General features: G+C 44.8%; 1 protein-coding gene and 1 pseudogene across 4 annotated transcripts in view; one reads left to right on the top strand and one right to left on the bottom strand.

The window, feature by feature from the left end:
* The window catches only part of RNASE13 (ribonuclease A family member 13 (inactive)), a 32784-nt gene that overhangs the window by 2687 nt on the left and 18694 nt on the right, over positions 1-11403 (top strand). For 2 of the 4 annotated variants that reach the window (XM_019713550.2, XM_074328008.1), the window contains exon 1: positions 8042-8172. The exons of 1 other annotated variant lie outside the window; for it this stretch is intronic. The gene's annotated coding sequence lies outside the window, so the exon portion shown is untranslated. Of the gene's footprint in view, positions 1-8041; positions 8173-11403 lie in introns of those variants that run through there. One more of the 4 variants, XM_074328010.1, reaches the window with a different exon arrangement.
* On the bottom strand, positions 8039-10116 carry LOC141570607 (ribonuclease 8-like; annotated as a pseudogene).

Here is an 11403-nt window from a genome sequence, read left to right as displayed (position 1 = left end):
AGTCTAGGACTGGAGTCGTTTGGCGCCCGGAAGCCTCCCGTCTCTAACTCGCCTGGGAACCTCTTCTCCCTTCGGTTGCCAGATTTAGGCAGAACCTGGGGCTCAGAAGAGACCCCTCCCCCGCCCCAGGTCCCTGCCCGCCTCGGGTGGAGCGGAGGGCAGGGCAATGGGGATTCCTCCCACCCTCCAGGGGCTTGCTGGTCCTCTTTCCTCTCGGTTCTCCTCTGGCCTCTAGCATTCGGCCTCTAGCATTCGGGCTCTGACAATGGGCTCCTCTGTGCGGCCTGGGGAGGGCGGGGGCGGGGGGGAGGATTAGGAAGCTTTGAAGGCTTGGGGTGGGCATCGTGGCTGAAGGGGGGCAGGGTTCCTGGATCGGGATCCTCCTGTTAGGGTGAGCACTGCCGCGAACATTTTCTGAGTTCCTTGGTCGCTGTCCTATCCCCTCCGCATCCCACATCTCTCCTCTTTTCAGCTAGCGGAGGGAAGGCACCAGAACCCCAGTCAGACTCCATGATTTGACACTGGATGCCAGACCCTCCTTGTGGGGTAGTGATAGTCTCCCAGAGCCACTAGGGCTCATGGCGGTGGGGATGGCCAACTGGCACACTAGACAAAGGGGAGGGGGTAGGCTAGTTAAGAAAGTTGTAACTTCCCACCCTCCCGCACTTCTGGATGGTAAGTGAAGGCCCGGCGAGACACCCCCCACCCCACCCCGCCCTCATCCCCAGGGCTGGGGGAGGCGTAGACATAGCAGGGAGATGCCTTGTTCCTTCTCTGACGGGCACCGCGAAGCCCAGCGTGGACAGGCGGGGGTGGGTGCAGGGTCGGGGTGTGGTGGGGTAGGTAGTGCTTCCAAAGGGTGGGCATTTGAGAGGAGATCAGTAAGCCAAATAGTCCCCAGAGAGGGCCGTGAAGGCAAGTGTCATTGCGGCTGAGGGGTGACGTTTGGATGCAGCTCCTATGAGACTAGAAGGCCAGAGCTTCTGGGCAGTCGTTGGAACGGCGAGGGAGGAGGGCGTAGCGTAGGTGGTGGGCTCTTCTCTCACCTCCTCAGAACGCTAACTCCACCCTTTCTCCACTCCGCGGGGGCTGGAAAAGAGGAGAAAGAAAATGTTTTATGGAGGCAAGATCTCTCTGCTCTTTAGCATCAAAAGAATAATCTAGGGCAGCAAGCCCTAGTGACCATTTTCCCAGCAGAGTTAGAGGCAGGGAGCTCGAGCTCTTTTCTATCAATGGGTTATGGAGCCCTGAGTCACGGGAGACTCTCCAGCTTCCTTAGGATTAGTGCCCTGGAACTGAGAGAGTGAGATTTTGCTACCCCCTGGTGTCCACTCTGTAAATGCTGCCCAGTAGCTGGTTACAGAGGTCAGCACTTAGGAAACTTCCTTAGAGGATATACAGTTGACCCTTGAACAACAAATGGCCCAATGCTGCTGGCACAGTCGAAAATCCATATATAACTTTTGACGCCCCCAAAACTTAAGTTGTCTCTATGTATCTGTGGGGGGTGGGAATTGGTTCCAGGAAGCCCCACCAATATCAAAATTCATGGATGCTCAAGCCCCCTATATAAAATGGCAGAACAATGCATACAGTCAGCCCTCCACATCTGCAGACTCCCAATTGGGGATGGAAAACAGTACAGGTATTTATTGAAAAAATCCCGAGTATAAGTGGACATGGGCAGTTCAAACCGCTGTTGCTCAAGAGTCAACTGTATTATGAACCTTATTCACTTGTTTCAAATCCAGCTCACCCATTCCCAGTGTTGAGGGAGAATGAACCTTCCCTTACATTCCTTATACTCAAGCAAATTGGGAAACAGTTGGTAGAGTCTAAGGTTCCCACAATTAGAAAGTGTAATATAAATTAAGATGGCTGTGGGAGTCCATGAATTTCTGGAAAAAAAGGAGTGGATGATTGTTTTACATGGAAAAAGGAGAGCCATTGAAAGTTTTTGAACTTGTAGTGTGAGAGAGATTAGATGTAGGGTCTGGGATCCAGTTACTCCTTTCCAGGAGTTGTTTTCATCTGTGCTAAATTAAAAAGGTTTATTTTATTAAGTAAGGTGACATATACTGTGCTTATAGTGGTTAAATACCACTTTCTCCAAGAATGTGGGCTCTTACCTAAGAGAGAGCAAGAGAGAGAGAGCAGTACGTGTTTGTGTGTACAATAGAGTATGTGTTAATGTATGTTTTTGGCACATGTTGAAGGGGAAAGATTTTAATGGAGGAATTAGAGGCAGGGAATAGACCAGGCTTAGAAGCCTCTCCTGCATTCACAAACAGTTCTCACCATATTTCATCAATTTCAGATTCTCTGGGTCTTATCAAACTCCCATTTTATAGATGAAATTCTGGCTTATTGAAGTTTAGTAACTTATTGTAAGCTACTAACTTGCAATAGGTGGAGAAGCCAGGATTTGAATCCAAGCAGTCTGACTTCAGAGCCTTCACTCTCAACCACTAGGTTACAGGGCCTCATTTAGCTGTCCAAGTCCATAAAAGAAGCAGTTGGAACACCATCTAGCTATCACATTAAAGAGTGTTAACTTTATTTTTGTAGTAGCCAGTCCTGAAAGAGTTTCTAAAAGTGATAGCTATGTGTACCTATGGATCGGAGAATAAAAGCCATTTTTTTTTTTTTAAGATTTTATTGGGGAAGGGGAACAGGACTTTATTGGGGAACAGTGTGTACTTCCAGGCCTTTTTTTCCAAGTCAAGTTGTCCTTTCAATCTTAATTGTGGAGGGTGCCATTCAGCTTCAAGTTGTTGAACTTTCAGTCTTAGTTGTGGAGGGCGCAGCTCAGCTCCAGGTCCAGTTGCCAGTTGCTAGTTGCAGGGGGTGCAGCCCACCATCCCTGGTGGGACTGGAGGAGTTGAACTGACAACCTTGTGACGGAGAGCCGAGTACTGGCCCATGTGGGAATTGAACCGGCAGCCTTCGGAGTTAGGTGCATGGAGCTCCAACCGCTCTCGCCACTGGGCCGGCCCCCAAAAGCTATTTTTTACCTAGACATTATTTAGGATACCTCTACCCCTACCCCTACCCCTAAATCCCCAATCTTCAGAACTGCTAAGCAGGTCAGTACAAATCTATCTCCAGTTTCTTGACATCCTTTTTCCTGGGCTCCTTGCTCACGTCCAGGTCTCTGTCCATATTCCACCTATTCTTGGGACCTTTTGTTACAAAACTTTCAGTATTCTGTGCCATACTTTCAAATGCCCCCAAGCCAAACCCAGTACCTAAGTGATTGATTCCAAGTAATTGTTACATTATCTTGTTTTTTATTTCTGCCAAAATACATTTGTATATCAAATGAGGAGTTTTGGTACCCAAAGAATCTATAATTGGTGGAATGTACCATGTTTCCCTGAAAATAAGCCCTAGCACGATTTTTCAGGATGACATCCCTGAATTTTTTTGTTTTCTTTTTTAAAGTCACCTTACCTGGTAAAATGTAGCCTTAAAACTCCAAGTTTGGCCAGGGAGGAAAAACCCCTATTGAGGATGGAGACTCAACTACAGTTTCTGAGTTTTAGTTTTTCTGGAGTATATTTTGTGGAAGTCTGTCACCCCTTGCCTCAAGGAAGTCCTGTTGCCTTTCTCAGTTCCTCCAGAATGCAATGGGAGACCCTGTTCAAATCAGTGGAATGACCCCCTGGATGCAGCCCAGGGCAGAGGAAGGAGGCACTGAGGTGAGAGACAGTTCCGGGCTTAATGCCGGTGCCACCACAGCTAGCCATATGCTTTGAGTCTGGGCTAGTGCATCATCACTGGCCACTCTCCCTCCTAAGAGCTCAACAGAAGCAACAAACATGGGAACACCAGGAAATAAAATCACTAAAGCTAACCGTGCATTGTGTAGATGAAAACAACCCAGAAAATGGACTGGTCTTGCAGTGTCTATGTGAGTTTTTAAAATGTCCCTTTTGTGCCCAGAAAAGAATATTCAGGGCCGGCCCGGTGGCTCAGGCAGTTAGAGCTCCGTGCTCCTAACTCCGAAGGCTGCCGGTTCGATTCCCACATGGGCCAGTGGGCTCTCGGCCACAGGGTTGCCAGTTCAATTCCTCGAGTCCCGCAAGGGATGGTGGGCTCTGCCCCCTGCAACTAAGATTGAACACGGCACCTTGAGCTGAGCTGCCCCCCGGATGGCTCAGTTGGTTGGAGCGCGGGCTCTCAACCACAAGGTTGCCAGTTCAATTCCTCGACTCCCGCAAGGGATGGTGGGCAGTGCCCCCTGCAACTAAAATTGAACACGGCACCTTGAGCTGAGCTGCCGCTGAGCTCCCGGATGGCTCAGTTGGTTGGAGCCTGTCCTTTCAACCACATGGTTGCCGGTTCGACTCCTGCAAGGGATGGTGGGCTGTGCCCCCTGCAACTAGCAACGGCAACTGGACCTGGAGCTGAGCTGCGCCCTCCACAACTAAGACTGAAAGAACAACAACTTGAAGCTGAACAGAATGAACCCCCCACAACTAAGATTGAAAGGACAACAATTTGACCATTGTTCCCCAATAAAGTCCTGTTCCCCTTCCCCAATAAAATCTTAAAAAAAAAAAAAAAAAAAAGAATATTCAGAGGGCCACTTTGGCTTTTAAAATTTTATGTGTTAAAGATGAAAATCAGAAATCCAGTTCTTCCTTAAGCTTTTGTATTTAACTTACAAACAAGTACATTTTAATAATCTCTTTAAAGGGTTGTATTTGATGACTATTTTGTACCATTTATAAATGTAGTTAATAAGACTCTTTTAAACAAATTTAAAATATATTTTATAAATTTAACATATTCCATGCCCTTATAAAGTAACTTGGTCATCTAAGCTAACCAACAAGACATTCCTAAATACCTAAAACCCTTATAAGTCTAACAATTTATAAATATGGTGGTTTAAGTCTTACTTTTTTTTGAATGTTCCAAAACTACTTTTAAAGGAAAAATTCCATTCTAAATCACACATCTAAACCAATTATACATTATAAACTAGAATTGCAAGGCCAATTTGTTATTGTAACAGACTAAATTCTCCTGAATACTGAAAATGCCTAAAATACCAAATAGGCACAAATTTCTTAATAAGAACATATTGATGCTATGTGTTTAATTCTCTCTTAAGTAATTCTATACTTAATTTAAAAATTTTTGGATATTTAAACAAAAACAAACTTACCCACTAGGAAATAATTATGTCATCTTAAATGGCTGAGGAGCCCCTTCCCAAGTGACTTCTTTGGAAACAAGTCATCAGTGATCCAGAGAGCATAACCAGCAGAGATTTGTCTCAAGGCTTTCAGGCAGCTCTTCTCAAACCCCCAGCTGCCCCACTGAGCTCTATTTTATACATGCTGTGTCATTACTCTCTGAATGAGCCAGTTTCACAGTCAAGGCCCCTATATTCAAGTTACACTTCGTCTAATTCTTCAACCTACACTCGGAAGTCAGAAACTCCTACCCAGGTTGCTACACCACTTGTTTGGATATAATTAATCTATTTAGGGATTCATTCTATTCTGAGTTCTTTCCACACTCTTTCCGGCTTCTGGGACCACAACTCTTACAGATATTGAATGGCTGAATTTCTCCTGGTGTTGCCTAACTGTGGTCACAGACCTCATGTTACTCCAGAGCTATGTAATAGGAAGATTAACATGTAATAGAATGGGCTTTGGGTTTGGATGACTGAAACCCAGGGGGAGGTGGGAGAAAAATGTTAGAGAATCCATTTAATTCATTATACTCTTCTGTTATTGTTTGATATGTTTCAAAGGCATTCTTTTTCCTGCCTCAGAAGCTAGGTAGTGAATCTTTGATTGCAACACCTTAGGTGTGTTTGTCTAGCTCCAAATCACAGTCCCCTCCAAAGCCATAAGGTATGTTGGGCATATGTTAGGAACCCAGTGATATGTGGAAAAAAGAAAACCCAAAAAATTTTGTGCTCCCTTAAAGCAGTACCTGGGATAGATTGGCAATTACTGGAGAAGCAAACACAAAAAAGAATGAGTTGACATAGGTATCGTTTTAGATTAGGACCTTGAATGACTGGGTATGATGTTTTCACTAATCAAGATTGAGAGACTGCAGAAACAGAGGCACATTTGGAAGCAGGGCAGATCTGAGCTCAGATCTGAGTGTTTTTGTTAAGATGCCTGCAAGACACTGAAGGGGCTAGTAAGAGTACGTTGGGACATTGGGGCTAGAGATATGCTTTTGGGAGCAGGTAAGTGGCGGTTGAGGCCATGGAAATGTACCAAGTTACTCAAGAGAGTGTGGTGTGAGTTAAGAATAGGACCTAAGAATAGGACCCTGAGAAACACCATCATTTAAGGTGCAGACAGAGGAAATGGAGCCTGCCCACGACACTGGGGTGAAGCCAGAGAGGTAGAAGAATGTTGTTTTTCATTCACTTCCAGTCTGTCTTCCTTGGTCAGAAGCACAGATAGTAGGCAAGATAGTGATAGTGGTGGGCAGAGTGTGGTATGGCTGCTGCCTGGATGCTATATTTGGGGTAAAATGTGTAGGTGTGGTAGGTAGCTGGGAGCTCTGCCATCTCTTTTTCTAGAAAGCAGGGAAGGGGGTTGGGAGTCAGAATTTTTGGATTCTCTGCTTTTTCTGCCACATCACATTTCAACAATCATCTTTTCCTTATTGTAAGCCCTAGTCTTTGTAGGAAAAGCTCTTTCTAAATATGGGAAGGGAGGTGTGTGGAGGAGGCAGAGTTGGTAGAGGGAAGGAGAGGGGCTGCCTTACAGTTGAGTGAGCGTGTGTGTGTGTGTGTGTGTGTGTGTTTCTGTGTATGTATATATGGGTGTACATGTCTTATATTTGTATTTATGTTCATGTATGTGTATAAAATGTGTACGTTTTTCTCTGTATCTATCAAGATAGGTATAGAAATTGAGAGGAAGCATTGGGAAACTTTTATGACAATTTGATATACTGGTTTTACATTAATTGAATCTAATAAGACAAAATTTGGCCTTGTGTTTTCTATATCTGTATGTTCTATTTCATTTTTCTAGTAATTCATTTTATTGTATTTCATGAAATTATTTGCCTGTGGCAGATTGCATATGAGACTGCTCCTTCACCACGGTTAGTTAGACAAACACTGATTAGGACCGTATCAAGATTCTTGGAAGGTTCTGTCTGATTCAGAAATTCCCTAGGGAGAGCAATTCACTTGAGAAGTCTGAGGTTCCTGTTCTTGGTTATACCAGTGAGGCATGAGGTTAGGTCTTGAGCACAAACAAGGGGTTCAGGCCTCAGATCTGACTGGCATCGGGGGGCTCAGCCTGATCTTCCTCTTCTCCATTCCCTTCACGTGAGATGGGACCACCAGGCAGTTCTCAAGCAGGTGGATGGCAGAGTCCAGGCTGTTCTTCCAAGCCCAAGTCTGCTCAGGGTGCTGGCCTTCCTCCTGTCTGCCAGGCAGGTGAAGCTGATGCCTCACAGAGGTAAGAAGGGGTTTCCAAACCTCCATACTTCTTCCAGACAGTAACACACACTCAATCGGGAAGAGCAGAGTCTTTTCATTGAAGCAAAATCAGACACATCCCTCTGCCCGACATAGGGAACCCAGATTCTCCCACCCTCCCTCTTCAGATAATCTCCCCTGCCTGGGATCCCTCTAAATTGTGTAACTACAGCTTTTCTAAGGTCCTGGCCTTGGTTTTCCATTTGTAACTTTATATTTTTCTTCTTTAAGACCACCTCCAAAATTATATATGCCATAGGCCCCACAAAACCTGGACCCTTCCTTGCTGAGATCCTTGGTACCTAAAGGGTCGCATGGTATCACGCACCCGGAAAGCAATGTATGCAGCAGTGAAGGGCTGAAGAGAACCACCCTCTTTCCTCATCATTTCATGCCATAAAACCTCTCTGGAATTAGGAGTATGTGAAGTTGGGTGTGTGGGAGAGCAGTGGTATTTGCAAAGAGGGTAAGGATTAGTAAAGAACTCGAAGGTGGAAATGCAGCAGCAGCAGCAGCATCAGGAGTCTGCAGAGCCTGGTGTGAGGGGAACACCTGGCCTTAGACAACATTATCCAAGGGCACAGGAACCAGCAGGTACCTCACGTCATCCTTCTGTTGTGGAGTGTCATGGGCCACGATGAAGAATGAGTCCAGGTGCTTCTTTCTACGTGCAGTCTTGGTACCTCCCCCAGGTGAGCTCATACGTGGTCAGGGACACAGGCTTCTGCCTCTAGTGGCAGTTTTCATGGCTGTTCCTGCAGGCTATGGTGGGGGTCTGGCAAGTGGCAGCCATACTGGAAAAGGATTTATGCAAAAAGGTATTGAGGCCTTTGCAGTTTTTGTGTACTTGTTGACATTGCCCATCGCTGTTTTGCCTCCCTGGGGGCTGGGCTGCATGTTCTGAGTTTCAAATCACTGAGCTGAGGTCATGTGTTTGGGCTTGGCACTGACTGGGACCTCAGCCACCCACAGGCCCAGCAGTGGGAACAGCAGCAGAGGGCAGACTCCTGCTCTGGTTTGTACCATCTTTCCTGGGGGGGACAATGCCAGAGAGGAAGAGGTAGGTGGGTGAGTAGGTATCCATGAGGGAACCTCTGCTAGCGCTTCTAAGAATTTCATACCCTAAGTCAATCATTGCAGGGCTCTTGCAGCCTCGAATATTTAAGAACACCACTGGCATTTTATTGTTCAGTCCCAGCAGATCATATGCCTTTTTATGCCCCCATTAAATACTTGTATTGTGTATCCCTCAAAAGAGTTTTATGAGGTATGATTACTTTTTATTATATATGAGCAAACTGAGCCTCAGAAGAGTTAAGGAAATTGCCCATCATTACAGAGCTAGAGAATGTCAAATACAGATTTTAATCAATGCCTCTCGGCTTCCAAAGCCCCATTCTTTCCAGACGCCCACGTTTCTTGCTTGAAACTCTGAGAAGTCAGACCACAAAAGGAAACTAATCTTGAAAGAAAAATAGGCCACAGCCTTACTCTCCCAGGCTAATTCAGGTGTTTCTGAAAGAACCAATATTAAGGTTATGGAGTCAGGCTAGTGCCTGTCTGTTCTGTGGCCCAGTTTGACTGGTAAATAGTCACTCCCAGTAAGGGAATCACTGTTCCAGCCAACGAAGCTGCGTGGTGAGCTGTGTTCTTTCCACGGCTGATGTTTTACCCTGTTGGAGAAAGTCTTGGAATGATAGAGGGTTAGAGCTGGAAGAGTCCTTAGAGATGAACCCAGTCACCTCTCTATTTTACAGATGAAGGAGCTGGAGGTCCTGAAAGAGCAACTGTCCTTCCCAAGGCCATCAAATGAGTGGCAGAGCTGGAGCCAGGAGCTCCCTGACTTTCTTACTTTCTTTTTTAATTCAAATGTATTGGGGAGACAATGGTTAGTAAAGTTACATAGGTTTCAAGTGCACAATTCTATAATACATCATCTATACATCACATTGTGTGTTCACCACCCAGAGTCAGTTCTCCTTCCATCACCATGTATTTGAAGGAGCTCCCTGACTTTCAATTCATCCCTTTGGTCTAGTGCCAAGCTGAAAAGTAAAGGAGAAAGTGTTTTCCATAGAGGTAGGACGTGGTGAGAGTGTCTCTGTGGTTTAGGTGGTGCACAAACATTGCTTTCAATCATTTTCTTCTAATCCTTCTGATAACATTTAGGAGAAAGTCTCCTATTAGAACAGGAAGGTAAATTCTTTGTTTCTCCCCACTTTTCAATAGAGACAACAGACCTCAGGCTGAATCATTAGCTGAAAACAATCTCTGGATAGAATTTTCAAACAGTGGATGACATTCAGTATATTTATTTTTACTTCAATTAATTAAGTGACACTCATATCCTTTGAAATATGGTATTACACAGTTTCATTTTCAAGGTTTTATTTGAACCAAATGAGTATATACATATTGAGAAAATTATATATTACTGGCAATAAGTGGATATTGTGACAATTGTCAAGGGAGGAAGCAAATGACTTAAGTTGGGGAACTTGCTCTGACTACAGCCTCTGGATTCTGTGTCCATATGTTGGATCCCACCCAGCATTTCTCCCTCTGGGATTGATTTGTGTGACTTCACTGCATTTGAGATTAAATGCTCCTGGAAAAAAGTCACTTAGGCTCCTGGGATCTGCATTGCCAGATGGAAATCTTCTGAGATGTTTGTTCCTCTGCCTCCAAGGTGGAGCCTGTATTACCAGCAGAGCTCACACTTACTGCAGTTGGGATCCCTTCATGCACTCCCCCCCACAAAGCTAACAAAACGTTGATTCTTGAACCCAGAGGAATATTCTTCAGCAAGCAGTTGACTTGGGCCCCAGGGAGCAAATTACATATATTTATACATATCTCCAGGAAGTCATTTCTCTCTCGCTGGCCCTCAGCTGAGCCTCTCCAATTGGGATGAAAGGATTACCAAGTGGTTATTCATTAACAGTTGCAGACCCAAGCTCCTGGCTTTGGAGTGAGAGGGTGAGGATGGCAGCAGGAGCCAAGGGCTGGCAGAAACATTTCATGCCAACCAAGATGACTGACCACAGACTTTGCAAACTCTGAATCCAAATAAGTTGCAAAAACGCTTTCCCTCAAGTAGATGCTGACCCTGCCTCTGGCCCAACCCACTCAAGGAAGCCTGGGAAGGGGTTCCTTTGATTGTGTATTTGATCCTAATCAGCCATCACAAGTCTTCCCAACTGCCGCAGCCTCAGGGCTGTTTTATCCATTAAACACTAGCGGCTCAGTGCCTACGGGAGGTTTTCAAGGGCCTGCAATATTTGAGACTGAGAAAAAAATATATTGGCACCAATACAGGAAACGTCAACTGCAAAATCAAATTTAAAATATTTTCTTACCTGTTACCACAGTAACATAAAGCTGATTTCATTTATTTTGAAATTCAGCAGGTACAAGAAGTTGATTACATTGGAAAACAATCTTGGGTTAGATTTTCTCATTTTATAGGGATTCCCGAGTACCATGATTGCAGAAGGAACAGTGCCAATCACAAATTCCTTATAGTCAAATAATTTCAGACATAAAACTCATTAAAATCATTTCAGATACATTTGTGTAAGAATGATATTGAGTGAGGAGTATACATTTTATCTGTTCAGTGTGGTGTGATGAAATGTTAAAGTGCCTAGTATGGTACTGTGGTATTAAATATGGCCCTAGCTTTGAGAGTAATATTTACTATTTCACTAAAGGCAGCCAGGATGATACACCCCACACTATGTAAAGGTCTGGTCAGCACAGGGCTCTACAGCAGCAACAGGAGGAAAGGAACAGTACTAACCACCATTTATCACTATCACTTAAAAAAGTGCTTACTGTGTGCCAAGGCGTTGTGCTTTATGTGCAATTTTATATACAAAGCAATATTATGTGGTCCATGTTATTATCCCCATTTTACAGAA

This window comes from Rhinolophus sinicus, linkage group LG03 (genome assembly GCF_036562045.2).
Source record: "Rhinolophus sinicus isolate RSC01 linkage group LG03, ASM3656204v1, whole genome shotgun sequence".
NCBI classification, from domain to species: domain Eukaryota; kingdom Metazoa; phylum Chordata; class Mammalia; order Chiroptera; family Rhinolophidae; genus Rhinolophus; species Rhinolophus sinicus.
The sequence above is the reverse complement of the archived record's forward strand: the minus strand, read 5'-3'. Positions and strand labels throughout refer to the sequence as shown.